Source organism: Rhinolophus sinicus, linkage group LG14 (genome assembly GCF_036562045.2).
Source record: "Rhinolophus sinicus isolate RSC01 linkage group LG14, ASM3656204v1, whole genome shotgun sequence".
Lineage (NCBI taxonomy): Eukaryota > Metazoa > Chordata > Mammalia > Chiroptera > Rhinolophidae > Rhinolophus > Rhinolophus sinicus.
This window is the reverse complement of record NC_133763.1, coordinates 14,085,038-14,099,272: the sequence shown is the minus strand read 5'-3', so window position 1 is coordinate 14,099,272 and position 14,235 is coordinate 14,085,038. Positions and strand designations below refer to the sequence as shown.

The window sequence follows — 14,235 nt, the reverse complement described above, 5'->3', positions numbered from 1 at the left end:
GTTAAACCTGGCAAGAGTGGAAGTGAAATCAGGGACATGTTAGTCCAAGTTTATGGGGATAATGCCATGAAGAACACAGCAGTGTACAAATGGATTAAATGTTTTTCAGAGGGGAGAGAACGTGTCACTGATGAAGAGAGGTCAGAGTGGCCAGTAAAGAGCAGAACTGAAGCAAACATTGCAAAAATTTGTCGAATTCTGCGTCAAAATCATCAGCTGACTGTGAGAAGTGTAGCAGACCAAGTAAATATTGATAGAGAAACAGGAAAATCTTAACTGAAAATGTTGGCATGAGAAAGGTGTGTGCAAAAATGGTCCCAAAGGAGCTCTTGCATCACGACAATGTACCAGCTCACACAGCACTGTCTGTGAGGGAGTTTTTAGCCAGTAAACAAATAATTGTATTGGAACACCCTCCCTACTCACCTGATCTGACCCCCAATGACTTCTTTACCCAAAGATAAAGAAAATATTGAAAGGCGGACATTTTGATGACATTCAGGACATCAAGGGTCATATAAGGACAGCTCCGATGGCCATTCCAGAAAAAGAGTTCCAAAATTGCTTTGAAGGGTGGACTAGGTGCCGGCATTGGTGCATAGCTTCTCAACGGGAGTACTTGGAAGGTGACTGTAGTGATATTCAGCAATGAGATATGTAGCACTTTGTCTAGGATGAGTTCACAAACTTAATTGTCATACCTTGTATACTATTTTTTGCTTTTGATCATACAATGTGCACGACCCTGGAAAGCTCTGCTCCCTCCTCAGCCATTAGTTAATAAAGAACAGGCAATGGGTACATAGGCCTTAAAAGTCAGACAAAGTGAGGTTTGAATCCTGGCACACTCCACTTACTACTGTATAACTTTGGGCAGCTGACATCATTGTCCTCTGGCGTGGTCCTTCCCTGGCTCTACTGAAGTAGGACCCAGGAGCACAGGGAAGGATGCCCAAGACATGACTGATATAGTGTTGGAAACACAATCTACAACTGTCCTTCATATTAAAAATTGATAAAGGTCTTGTTTAATTTGGTTTTGCTTGAGATAGTGTGGTTGAGTTTTTCCTTAATCCATGGCACCCAGGAGAGGTAACTGTTGAGGTAGAACAATTAATAATTGAACTTTAAGGGTAAGATTTAATTTCCTAGCTACTAGGAAGCTGAGAACAAGCTTGGCAGTAACCGTATCACCTCCTTAAAGGGTCCCAGACTAAGAAATAAGAATGGAATAAAATGAAACTCCTAATTAAATAAGATCAATTAATCATAACACCTCATTCCCAAGCAATTCCAGTTAGATTCCTTTAACCATATGTAAGTATCTCATATTACTTTTATAATATCCAAAATATAAAGGTTGACGCTGGCCAGATGCCTTGTGTTTACTTTTGACTGAGTATAGTCTTTGTCACCTCTAAAAATCCATGACACAAATCGCAAAGGCACTTTCCTACTATAACAGAGCATCCTTGCAAAGAATTTTTCCAATTCATCAGACCGAAGACAATCTATGTGTTAACAAATTTTGCCTTGGTATGGTCTTCATTTACAAATCTTGCTAATTCTAATACTGCACTTTTCTATAGCGCCTAATATCTCATAATATTAGATTCCTGCCTGTAGTTGGCACTGCCAGATGCTACACCAGCACCCCCATCACCTACCCACCCTACCCTATCCCAAATTCCTAACCAACTTTAAACCTAACATGAAATGAGGACAGTAACAATTCAATTTCCTGTAAGTTCATTCCTTAATTCTCCATCAGTCTACTCTGATGCATTAATATTGTACACTGTGCCTTGTACAATATTAGATATATTGTAAAAAAAAAAAAAATATATATTGACTTCCTAACCCCCAGCACCTCAAAATAAGAACTTACTTGAAAATAGAGTCATTGCAGATGTAATTAGTTATATTTAGATGAAGTCATACTAGAGTAGGGGGAGCCCTTAGTCTGATATGGCTGTGTTCTTTAAAGAAGAGGAGAAAGACACAAAAGGAGGTCAGCCATGTGACAACACGGAGACCCGGGAGAAGATCACGTGAAGAGAGAGGCAGAGATTGGAGTGATGCTGCCACAAGTGAATAAACATCTGAGGCTCCCAGAAGCTGCACGAGGCAAGAAAATATCCTCCATGGAGATTTCAAAAGGAGGATGACCCCAGTAACACCTTGATTTTGGACTTGTAGCCTCCAGAACTGTGAGACAATAAATTTCTGTTGTTTTAGGCCACCCAGTTTCTGATACTTGCTTATGCCTGCCCTGAGAAATTAATAAACTGTAAGTCTGTGCTTATTTCCCAGACTCACTTCAAAAATGAACTCCTCTCCCCTCAACAGCACTAAGCAAAGGGTGTATCAATCTTCCTTGCGCCATTTTGCATTATCTTGATTTCCTTCTTCCTGAAACTCAGAAGTGTTCATGGGTCCCAATGGACTTCAAAGTCTTCGCACTTTTTTTCCCAGCAGCAAAGACAGGGCAGTGCAATGACATTTAAAGAGCAAGACCCTCCAATTCAACAGTTTAGAGCCCACACATGTGCACATAAGCTACAATAAATACTATTCCCACTGTTTCTAGACATCACATATTTTGAGCAGCTCGGGGTAATACTCTCAACACTGTCAGAAAAACTAACTCAGACTCCAGAGATCTGACCTCTCTTTGTCCAGCAGTGTTAATTAAATTCAGGAAGGAATGGCAGCCTTGTCAACGGCACCATCTGCAAAACAAGTTGACTATTTCAAACCCTGGTGAGAACCCCTTTCAACTCAGGTGGGGTGAGTGTCCCAGGAATGGAAACACTGTCTGGCTGATTCCTCCCATTTTTTGTTGTTTATGCTTTTCACTATATCCCAATTAAATGAAAAATGCTGCACATAGGGCACAGATTTGACTTTGAAGAACCAGATGTCTGATGTTATGGGTCCTCCTTCAAGATTAACATAGGCAAACAATGTTATCTCCGTGTTAACAAAGGAAACCATCCTCTCCCTCCTTTGTGTTCCTTTCCCAGACTTTGGGTAAATGACGGCCACTTGGTCTGCTAGGCACATTTGCCGAAGACAGAACCAGTGCCAATTCAACCAGGTCCTTTATGGGAAATGACATTCGGCAGCCGGGCTGGATCTCCCGTAAGCTCCACATATTGTTGAGGCAGCTCGGAGGATGTGCTCGGATCAGTCAGATGGTGCCCGCAGCTGCTAACAGCCACCGTGCACTACTGTTCTGGCCTCCTGTGTAGCGTTTTCCTTTGATTTTTCCCTTAAACTTACCCCCTTCCAGTCTCTCCATGGCCACCACCCACAGTAACAAGATGTATATGGAGAACCCATAAGTCCTTGTCAGGATAAAAATCATAAAAATAAGCTTTCAGGGAGCAAAACTAATGGAAACCACACACGGTTTTTCTTGGGAGTTGGGCTATGTCTCCCCCAACCCCCTTTAAAATGGGAGCTTTCTGCTTTCCTGAAAGTGCGAGCTCCGGGTCCATGATTAGCACCCGGAACTGGAGAGACTCCCTTAGACTGAATCTCTGATTTCCAAGCGGCTGTGTCTCTTGTTTCTCAAACCCAGCAAGCAGGCACTTGAGATGGTTTAGTCATAGCTTAGAAAAGCAATTCAGTAGGTGATGCATAGACTTCAGAGAAAGCAAGCAAGCAACATGCCATTTACATTTTTTCACTGTAAGCAGTGTGGCTAGTGACATAGGTGGGGAGAGGGGTGTGGTGGGGTTAACTTATACATAGTTATTTTACACTGTGCCATCTTGCAGCAGATTTTCTGGGGACTTTCTGTGGATTTGTCAGGGAAGTAAAAATTGGGTCAGAATAGTTTCACACTCTACTACAAAGCTCTTTGCGTTATTTTTTTTTTCTAGCCTCAATTTAGGCAAATCATATTCATGTATCATTGCTAATTTTCAAAACAATGACACAAAAAGTCTTTGGCTTAAAAGAAATAACATATTTTACTCTATTCTTGCTTTTCCCTGGTTTATCAGTTCAATACTATAACCAGGGTCTCAAAAATTGATCTGTAAACATCATTCCTATTTCGCTAGGAAGATGATTATAGTGCTTTGTGTTGAAAAAGTCCATTGAGACTGAATATATTTTTCTTCAAAAAAGAAAAAGAATATTTCTAAATGGACACAGGATTTTCCTTAGTTATTGAGATGGCATGATTATCAAATTTACGATTGAAAGGAAATTGAGAATGTCATACAATACACTGAATGATACGCTCAGGATTCAAGATTATTTCAATGTAGTAAAATGATGAAAAAAAATCTAACAGGATTACGTAGCACGACTGGAACATTTGTTATAAATGTAGTGTCTGACACTTAGGGCTCAAAATAATAATTAGATAAGGAAGGATGAGGTGACTATTGCTAAATAGCACGTTTGGGAGAGTGCCAATAAATTTTGTTGAACACAAACTCTGTGAAGTGGTTTGCCAAAAAAGCTAACACATCCTAGATGGCCTTCCAACGCCAAAACAAAGACAAGATTCCTGCTCTCCTAATCATAGCCCAGGTCTCATCTGGAGTCTGGAACTTTCTTTGCTGCTAGGTCGTGCTCATTCACAGAAGCCCACACAATCCCGACTAGCTGTTCCGCAAATCTGAAGTCATAAACCCTTTAATAATCTGATAAAAGTGATGGATCTTCTGTCCAGAAAAATGCACGTACATACAATTTGCATCCTATTTCCAGGGGGTCACAGATCCCTTAAAGGGTCTGTGAGCAACAGGCATAGGTTCCAGTGAACCATGGATCCCACACTAGAAACTCCTGCTCTAGAAAATAACCAGAGTAACCAGAATCAGAAGTGTCCTGGAACTGAGGTTCAGCTTACATCTCATACTGAAATGTCTGCTTTGCTCGTTCCTGCTTAAACCCAAGACTGAATCAGCAGAACGGAAGACTATGCTGGTTGTCTGTCACAAAACCATAGGGTGCAGTCAATTCAATCATTTCAGTTCAGCAAATATCAGCCAAATAGCTGAAATTCTTCTTTATATGACTAGACATTCAACTAATTTTTTTTCTGTTTTAGCTTCCTATACATAAAGTCATAATAACACTAGCTAAGATTTATCAAGCCCTTATATGAACATTCTCAGTGGAGCCTCACAACCATCCCATGAGGTGAATACTATCGTTTCCCCCAGTTCGGAAGAGGAAACTGAGGCAGAGAGAAGTTGTGTGACTTCCCTGAAGTCGCACCCCTATGAAGTAAGGCCCACATCTGTCTGCTCCTGACCTCACTGCCCTGCATTGCCTGCTGGCGTGGTAAGTGAGCCACGCTTCTTCCTTCAGACATACTGTGGAGCATCTTTACAGCAGCTTTGGTGACTGGCTCATTTTCACCTCCAAGGACAAAGCAGAGTGCTTTGTACTTACAGCTTCACAGGCGTGGTTGAGTTGCTACCCCTTTAAAATTTTAGTCTGAATTTTCATTTCCCGTTTTCCTTAAGGTTTGTTAAAGAAGGGTCCTCACCTTCTGTCCTCTTGTATCTCTATGCCACATCGCCTGTCCTTTTCTTTGAGTCTTGAGTTACGAACCTTCAATGTTTGGGCTTATTTTTGAACATATTACTCTTCAGAGTTATCATATTTTTTGCTCTCCAGTATCATGGACCTGACATGATTTGAGCACCTATCATAAACAGACAGGTATGAACAAATCTGGGAGTGATTCCAAGCTCTAGATCCATGTATGGAATTAGTAAAAGTCACACTGCTGAATTCTAGCTTACAAAGGGAACCCTAGGTTATATAATCTCTTTGTCCCATAGGTATTCAAAGGACAGAAGCCATGATGTAAACAAGAGATACGTGTCTTGTCCCTCTCTGCCATCTCCCTCCAACTACTTTCTGAAGAGCAAGCGCACACCTGACAATCTGCCCCACTCTTCTCCTGCAACCACCAGGAAGGCAGTGTCTTCCCCTGGCCCCAAAAGGAGCCCTTTTCTCTTATGTCCTTAGGGCTTTAGATCCCTCTTCTTCCTCCTCTCGGAATTTTTGGGCCCGAGAATGCCAGATATCCATAAGAGAGTTTCCTTTTGTGCTCATTGGACCAAAACACAGCAGATGAATTATTACCAGAATCATTATAATTTAATAGAATATAAAATATTCAGGTCACACAGCACAGTCTCTTTTGATATGAGTCTTGTGCCATGGAAGCCTGATTTTGTTTTAAAGAAGATGAGAACCCCCTACGTAAACAGGAGCAGTAAGGAAGGAAGGAGGTGTCTTCCCCTGGTCCCAGAAGGAGCACTTTTCCAGCACGATTACCCACAGTTCAGATTCCTGCATGAATGTGCCTCACAAATAATCTCACTGAACATCAAGCTGGGAAATTAACACGGGCAGAGTCCTGGTAAATTATCTTAAACTAGCCCTTGGCGGGAGGAAAACCTCTCAAAATGCTTTTGTTATTTATCGGAATAGTACTCGTCAAGGTTGTCCATTGTATGTGTAAAAAAAAAAAAAAAAAGTCCTAATAAACATATCTGACAAATCATGGTGATAGCCTCCATATTTCTTTGTTTAATTCTCAGTTTTCTTCTAAGACCTTCTTGAAGTTTGGTTGTAATGGATCATTACGTCCATAATGTGCTCAATGTTGGAGTGAATTTTGAACAGTTTTTAGGCTGCATACTGTTTTCTTCCAGATAATTTACTGGATTAAAATTAGCAGTGTGAAAAGCTGTAGAGAAATCTAAATGCCTGCCAAATCAAAGAAATAATCACATTTTTATGAATATTTAATATCATAGTCATGGCAAATAAGGCAAGTAATTAGTACTTACCATAAATTTGCAAAGTATTATTTTATGTAAATGTTACATTCTACTAGTTTGATATGAATTATTCATTGTATAACCAGACACTGACACAAACCAGTAAACATTTAAATCTATGTGCTATTAGTTTACTTACCTTCAATGATTTTGTGCAGAATATGTACATATTTTTTCCATGAATCCATGTTTTCCCTCCTGCCCTAAAAAGGAACAAAAGACAATGGGAAGCAGGTTATTTAAAGCCATCTACTATATATTCAATAGTAAAGAAACTTAAGTTGCAAATGTGAAATATGTGGTTCCCTCATGTATACAGATGAAGAGCCCCCCAGCTCTGCTTCTGCCTCCTCACCTGTCATGTGGATTTTTAATGAGTGATATTATGAAAACAAATATGTTGGAGAAAAATAATTGTATCGTAGAAACTGTGCAGTGAAGAATTAACCTCATCCAAAAGGGAGGTCTGGCCTTTGCTCTCAGCTACTAAGGTTATCTCTGGGCTCCTGGAATGTCACGCCTAACAGGAATGTCTGTTTCCCCTGGGGCTTTGGCCACCAGACAGTGGAACAATGGGATTTATGTTAGGCCACAATGTAACTGCTGATCTCTGAAGGAGCTGGAGGCTAAAGATATGGGCAAAATGTAATCAAGCCCCAATAAAAACTGTGGACACCCAGGCTCAGGTGAGCTTCCCCATCGATGTTGAGAGAAGTACGCACTGTTCATGTCTGTCTCCACAAAGAGAAACTGGAAGCTCCACGTTTGGATCCCTATGGGCTCTGCTCTGTGCGTCTCTTCCCTTGGCTGATTTTAATCAGCATCCTTTCACTGTTATAGCCCATAACCATAAGCGTAGCAGGTTTCAGGGAGTTCTGTGGGTCCTTCCTTCCCGTAAATGACTGAAACTGAGGGTGGTGGAGGGAACCCCCAGAACGAGAACTTGGTGACAGAACTGAGGACAGTCCCCTGTGCCCCATCTAACCTGGCAGTTGGCTACATTTTGCATAAACAGACAACTCAAAATAGCACCTCCTTGGGGGAGAAAGGGTGGGTCTCCAAGCCCCTCGCCAGCCTGTGTGACAGGCTTTTCTTTGCCATCATTTCTCTTCCTGTCTCACTCCTTCTGCCCTGACTTTGAGAGGTTGACTGAACCCTGAATGGATCCCAGAGATACAATCCCAGAAAGGACCAAGCCAAAGCAGCAGCTCTCCTCAAAGTCATGGTGTTTCCAGCAGCTTCCCCAATTCCTCACAGCTCACTTCCTGCCTGCGGTCACGTCTGCTCGAGCATCACCTTCCCAGTGAGGCCTCCTTCATGCTCTTATTTGAAATTAAACCACCTCCCCCTATGCCGGCATCTCTATGCCCACGTCCTGTTTTATTTTTCTTCATAAGCATGTACCTCTAACACACTACATATGTTACTAATTTATTTTGTTTACTTTCTGTCTCTATCCACGAGAATGTAAGCTCCATTAAGGCAGGAATTTTGTTTTGTTCTGTCCCCAATACCCTAATGCCTAGAACAGTGACTGGCACATAGTCGGTGCTCAACAAATAGTTCTTGCACAAATGAAAGAATAAGGCATTCTCTATAGGAAATTCTTAAGGGAGGCAGTATGTCCATAGCAGTATGGACGGGCTTATCCTGAACCTGACACACTGTTTTCACTTGGATTACATTTAACACAACAATAAAATGCTATTTTTCTAGAGATTTTGATTATTATTCACACTGGTCATAAGATTCATAAGACATTGAGAAAATAAAATTTTAAATTTTAGGTGTCTAAAGGCAGAAAGAGAGTAAATGCCACCATGGCCTGAAAACCCATCTTAGTCTAATTTAAGGTCATTCTCCTTTCAGGAAATTTCTAAGTCAGAGGAGCTTATAGCAAAGGTGCTCAAGGTAACAAAAAGGATGTGTGGAGGGGGAAGGGTATCAGTACAAGCTAGAGAATGTCTTAAATCCTGGGAAAGGAGGGGGAAATGCAGAGTAGTTTGCTTAAGCTCTGTCTAGAGGCGAAAGCCACCAGACTCAGCACCACCACGGCTGCTCCATATTCATAAGCTTCACATTGCAAAACTTTTCCACTTATGTGTCCTTCGGAAATATATAAAAATCTCTTGCTCAGTCCACTGTTTTACTGTGATTCCTGAAACTCACTGACTTAATCAGCCAGCAGTAACCCCTCTGGTTAGGAATCCCTGCAAAAACTATAACCTGACTTAAATGTATGTCTTTATCCAGGAGGAGAGGCAGCCGAAGTCAATCGTCATTCACTCACGGGAGCTGTGAAGCGAATACGGAAGTCATTACTATGCCCTGGACACTAGTCTGCTCGAGTTTCCCTTGTGGTCAGTTTCAGACCTGCCATTTGGTAAAGACATCCTTGACTTCTAAGAAAATAACAATCAGACCAAAGAGTCTGGCCCTCAATACTTTCACGGAAGCAAATGCATTAAATGGAAGTTTCTGAAAGACTGACGAAAGAGCAAATAAACTTTATAGAAGACAGTTTAGCATTGTTCTTGTATAACTTCTTCCTTCGGCTGTGGGGAGAGAGAAGTGGTGATGGTCAAGGGTACAAAGTTTCAGTGATGCAAGATAACTAAGTCCTGGAGATAACTATACAGCACAGTGCCTATGGCGAACAACATTGTTATGTGTCCTTAATGTGTACATGCACACCCGTGCACGCACGCGCGCGCACACACACACAATCATAATAATAAAGGAGGCTGGAGGAAACTTTGGGAGGTAATAAATACAGGAGGGTCAAAAAGTTTATACATATGACTTGTATTCATCATTTGTTATTGGTATATGTTATTACAATTTTAATAGTTTTCTTTTCTGAAAATGTGTATGCATTTTTGGGGGCATCCTCTGTATATCTATTGTAGTGATGGTTCCATGGATATATACTTATCCCCAAACTCATCAAGTTATATACATTTATGTACCCCTTTTCACATATCAATCATGCTTCAATAAAGTGTTAAAAACAAAACAAAAACCTTACCCCTTTGCCCTGATATGCGTATGCCTACAGAAACAGACCCATGTTCAGTGGGCAAGATTACTTAAGTAAATTCAGTGAAATGGCTGAATTGAGTTCAAAGGAATGAGGCAGTATGAAAATTCTAGAATCCCTTGTTTTACAGAGAGTTTATTTTGTAATTTCAATGACTCCTAATTCTCTTTTCAATTTTTCTAAGAAAATCAGCTACGAAGTTATATTTCCGGGATTCAAATCTAAACTCCATCACCTGAAATCTATAAGACCTTGGGCAAGTTGCTTAGACTCCATCAAATGAGAATAACATCACCTCACGTATGGCTGTTGTGAGGGTCTGAAGGCCAATCTCCATAAAATGCTTAGGATAACATCTGGAACAGGGCAAGTGCTCCGTAAGTGTTAGCTGTTGAATTATTGTTTTTGCTGTTAAGCTTACTTCTTCCATTTTAAACACAGTTCCACTTTGCTGCTAAAGAAGTTGATGCAATTGGAGAAAGGGGTCAAAATTGTTCAATAATTCTGCCTACATCTTGAAGCTGTGTTAAGGGTTTCCTCACAATATTTTTTTTTTCTAGGTAGAAACCAGCAACAGAGCTTCTCTACTTTGAGAAGAATTTGTTTCCCCTGTGAGCTCTTCATTTAAATGCACATGTAATTAAAGGGGAAACAGAAGACCAACTTTAAATTTTAAGTTGTTCAGCTGAGGACACATAGATATTCACATATCCATATGAACATAAAGTCTAGATTTTTTAACTCAAACTTTAATTTAATGTAACCAGATGTTAAATAAACCATTTTGACTTTAATTTCAGCAGAGGCTCCAAGACAATAAATATCACATTCCAAACGGAGATGCAAGGCCGCCAGTCAGAACATGCATAGGACTCGCTTAAGAACTGGTATTTAACACTTTGCTGACAGCCTACCCTCAGCCTAGAAAGGATTGGGGGGTACTGACAGAGCTGAGATTTTAAGAAGGCTTTTTGGAGAGCTGCGGTGTGCTGTGGGTGCCAACCGTCCCCAGGATTAAGGGACTTGGGGGTACAAGTCACTGTGTGGCTCTCCCTTCAATTACAAGGGCAGAACTTCAGTGAGATACCCCTGAGACTGTGGCATCATCCTGTAGAGCTTTGGGACACCAGGGGCTGGACTGGTGTATGTTTCTGGGCTTTCCAAAGGGAGGAAGATGATGGCCAGCTGCTCTGACAGTGAAGTAAGGATGGCTGTCAGAGCTGGCGTATGCTCCCAGAGTTTATTGGGGCAAAGGATTCCTGCATGTCCCCAGATGTGAGGTGACCCTCACCAGGGTGGGAAGTGTTCAATTCCCAGGACTGAGGATCATATATGTGACCAACTAGTGAAGCTACATTAGCAGGTAAGAAAACCCCGGCTATTCTTGTGTATGTGTGTCTGCGTGTACGTGTCTGTGTGCGTGCACATACATATATGTGTGTGTCCTAGAAGAGAAAAGTCATTTTACAGATCTCCCAAATCTAGGGAGCAACCATGCCAACAGTGAGAACTTCCTGCCCCTCTCTCTTCTTCCACACTATCTCCCAGTCTGGCCCTGGGGAAGCAGAGCACGGTAAGGGACAAAGCCCCTCACCACAACCCTGGTAGCCCACCCCCACCCCCACATAGCACCCCACAAGCCTGTGAGGGGAATGCAGCAGGCCCAAGCTGATGGGAAACGTTTACCATTAAATAATAACTGGTGTCCTATTTGTTCCCGTAGTTTCACATATTAATTACTAACCTGAAAGTGATTTATTACTAAAGAAAATCAGAAAATCTTCAGTTATCAGGAGGTAACCAGAAAATCAAGAGGCAGCCCTTAGCACAGGAGAAAAAGCAGTGGGGGGATGAACGGAGGTATTTTCAGAGCATACCTCATGAGCCCCACTTGCCAGCACGATGACTAAGATATTAAACAGCATCCTTGCCAAGCTCACTAAGCCGGTTCTGCCATATGCTTTCCACACTTGGCGAGGCAGGAACGCCTGCCCACAATGACACCAGGAGTGGCACCATCTGAGGGGAACATGAGGACTGCTGCAAGCTCTCCCATTCTTGCCTGTATTTGCTTCACCCCTTAAGATGTCTAGGCCACCCTGGGGGGAGGGAGCGGAGGCCACAGGGATGCCTCCATGCCAGCATCTCCTACCAAGCCTTCTTTCCAGTCCACGCGCAAGTGTGTAGCCAAGAACCGGGCAAAGACAGTGATGACAGGAATTACTAGTGCCCGTTCCAAACAGAGTAGCCTACCAATATCTAAAAATGCCCCCAAAGTGATTCCCCTGAACAATTTTGCTTCCCATTGCCAATGTCTTTTACAATTAATGAAAGGGCCCGCTCTCAGAGATTCTCAGAACAGTTATAATGGCCGGAGAAGTGGTCATTTCGGGTAGCACGCAAGGTCTCTCCGCACCTAGCCCAATCTCTCCCAGGCTGGATTCTAACAGTGAGAGAGGGGATGTTGTCAAATTTAGAACTGACTCAAAAAGTGTTATTTCTAAACCTAGAATAAAACGCAAAACATTTGGAATTTGTATTTCATTTGGCTCTGGAAAAGATGAGTTTGAAGCTGCTGCAGATTTTGTGATGGATCTTTTTCCCTAGGGGCTCGGTAAGTAAACTTGAGTGTCATACTGGTCGAAGCTGGAGGTCATGGTGTTTTGCAATACAAGGACTATACGGGCTGCATTTCTCAGCACTGACTCAGTGTGTGATAACCATTTCATGCTCTCCCATTGAAGCTGAGAAACGAGTAGGTGAGTTGGTTTATAGTCCTGGTCACAATTACTGTCCATAGCCAGTAATTCTTCCTGACGATGCTGGAACCAAAAGTTGCATTTTTTTTTGCCTTTGTCAGGTTAACAGCAGGAATAGTTCTAATTCTTTTATCTACCCTAAAATGACACACAGAGACACATACACTCATACACACCAAAAAAAAAAAAAGCCTGAGAGACTGTGTCTGACAAGCACAAGAGCTGGAAAGTGGAGTCATGTGCTCTGTAGGACTCTTCTTGGCTTGAAGGGTTTGGTCTGTGCTTGCAAGCCACATGCTGTAAATGAGGAAGTCCACTGCGGAGTTGACAGGTAAGATACAGTAAGTGCCTATCAAAAGTCAACTCACAAAACCACGCTTTTGACAACACACTGTGATGCTCAGTGGGAAACGTAAAATTTGCCAGTTGGCCCAGCAACAAGGAGAAACACAACCAGGAAATGTGGCTTCCTCTCTCCTACGGCAAGGGGGCGGCCCCTTTTGATTTCAGGTTGGCGTGCCGAAAGAACGAGGAAGGGCGACAATAATTGCTTATGATCAAAAGATTGTGAAGTAGAAAATAAAACAGCGGAAGGCACTCCGTTCCTCGTGCTCCTTCTGGAACTTGAGCAATGCACAGTGGATGTAAAAGACTGAACCCAGGGCCAGAGAATATTACAGCAGAAAAAAGGAATCTACCCACACAGACAAAAAGATGGGGCTCCTGTAAATGTTTGCCTTTCATTTATTTTGAGCAAACATTTCCTTCCCCGTAACAGATTCGTCCCGATCAGCAATTTCCACCTGGTGCTCTTCAAACCAGATGGAAGTGTAAATTATTTAAATACATGATCTTCCATTAGCTGTTGAGCTTAAGGGCCTCAAAAAGAAATTTTTTTAAGTGCTTTCCAGGATTCCAGAAAGCATTTGCTCTAAGATAGATACACATATTTTCAAGACACAACTCCAACGACAGCAATTTTTAGATTTTTAAAGTACAGTCAGCATTAGCATCTATAAGTGATTATGTCTTCTAAAAAAGTTTACACTGTAAAAGTAAAATCAGAGCTAATGAGCTAATGAAAGGTTTCTTCCCCTCCACACGACACTGGTCTATAAAATTCAAACATTTTCAGCATGACACGTTGTGGAGTTATAACGACCCATCTTAAAACGTTTCTCCCATACCAGGCTCAGATATGTTTTTTTCTTTTATTTTGAGTTTAATTAGTTTCCTCGGGAGAAAGGATACTAGCACCCATAATAATGCAATGACCACTGTACACACACATGCCGTCAGTGTGTAACACATAGATTCATAAGAGTGAAGATATCACAGTTAACTTCCGAAACTAGAATTATTCGTGTGATTATAGAATTTCAATGGGAATATGTTATAGTTAAATATTCAAAATTCATAAAATTTCAGAAAATGAAAAGATCGTAGGGGTCACCTGGTACTTAACCCAACCTTGTTCTATTGGGTTCTGGAATGGGTTTCTGAGATTCTCCATTTCCAACAAGCTCTTAGATGGTGTTGACAGAGGTGGTCTGTAGTCTACTCTTTAAATCACAAAGCCCTAATTGGTAATAGGTATGCCCTCATCAGC

At 41.6% G+C, this 14,235-nt stretch overlaps 1 long non-coding RNA gene across 1 annotated transcript in view; it reads right to left on the bottom strand.

The window, feature by feature from the left end:
* The window catches only part of LOC141568688 (uncharacterized), a 508,036-nt gene that overhangs the window by 377,949 nt on the left and 115,852 nt on the right, over positions 1-14,235 (bottom strand). Inside the window, exon 2 of the long non-coding RNA XR_012491914.1 lies at positions 6,967-7,030. This is a non-coding gene — a long non-coding RNA (uncharacterized LOC141568688). The remainder of the gene's footprint in view (positions 1-6,966; positions 7,031-14,235) is intronic.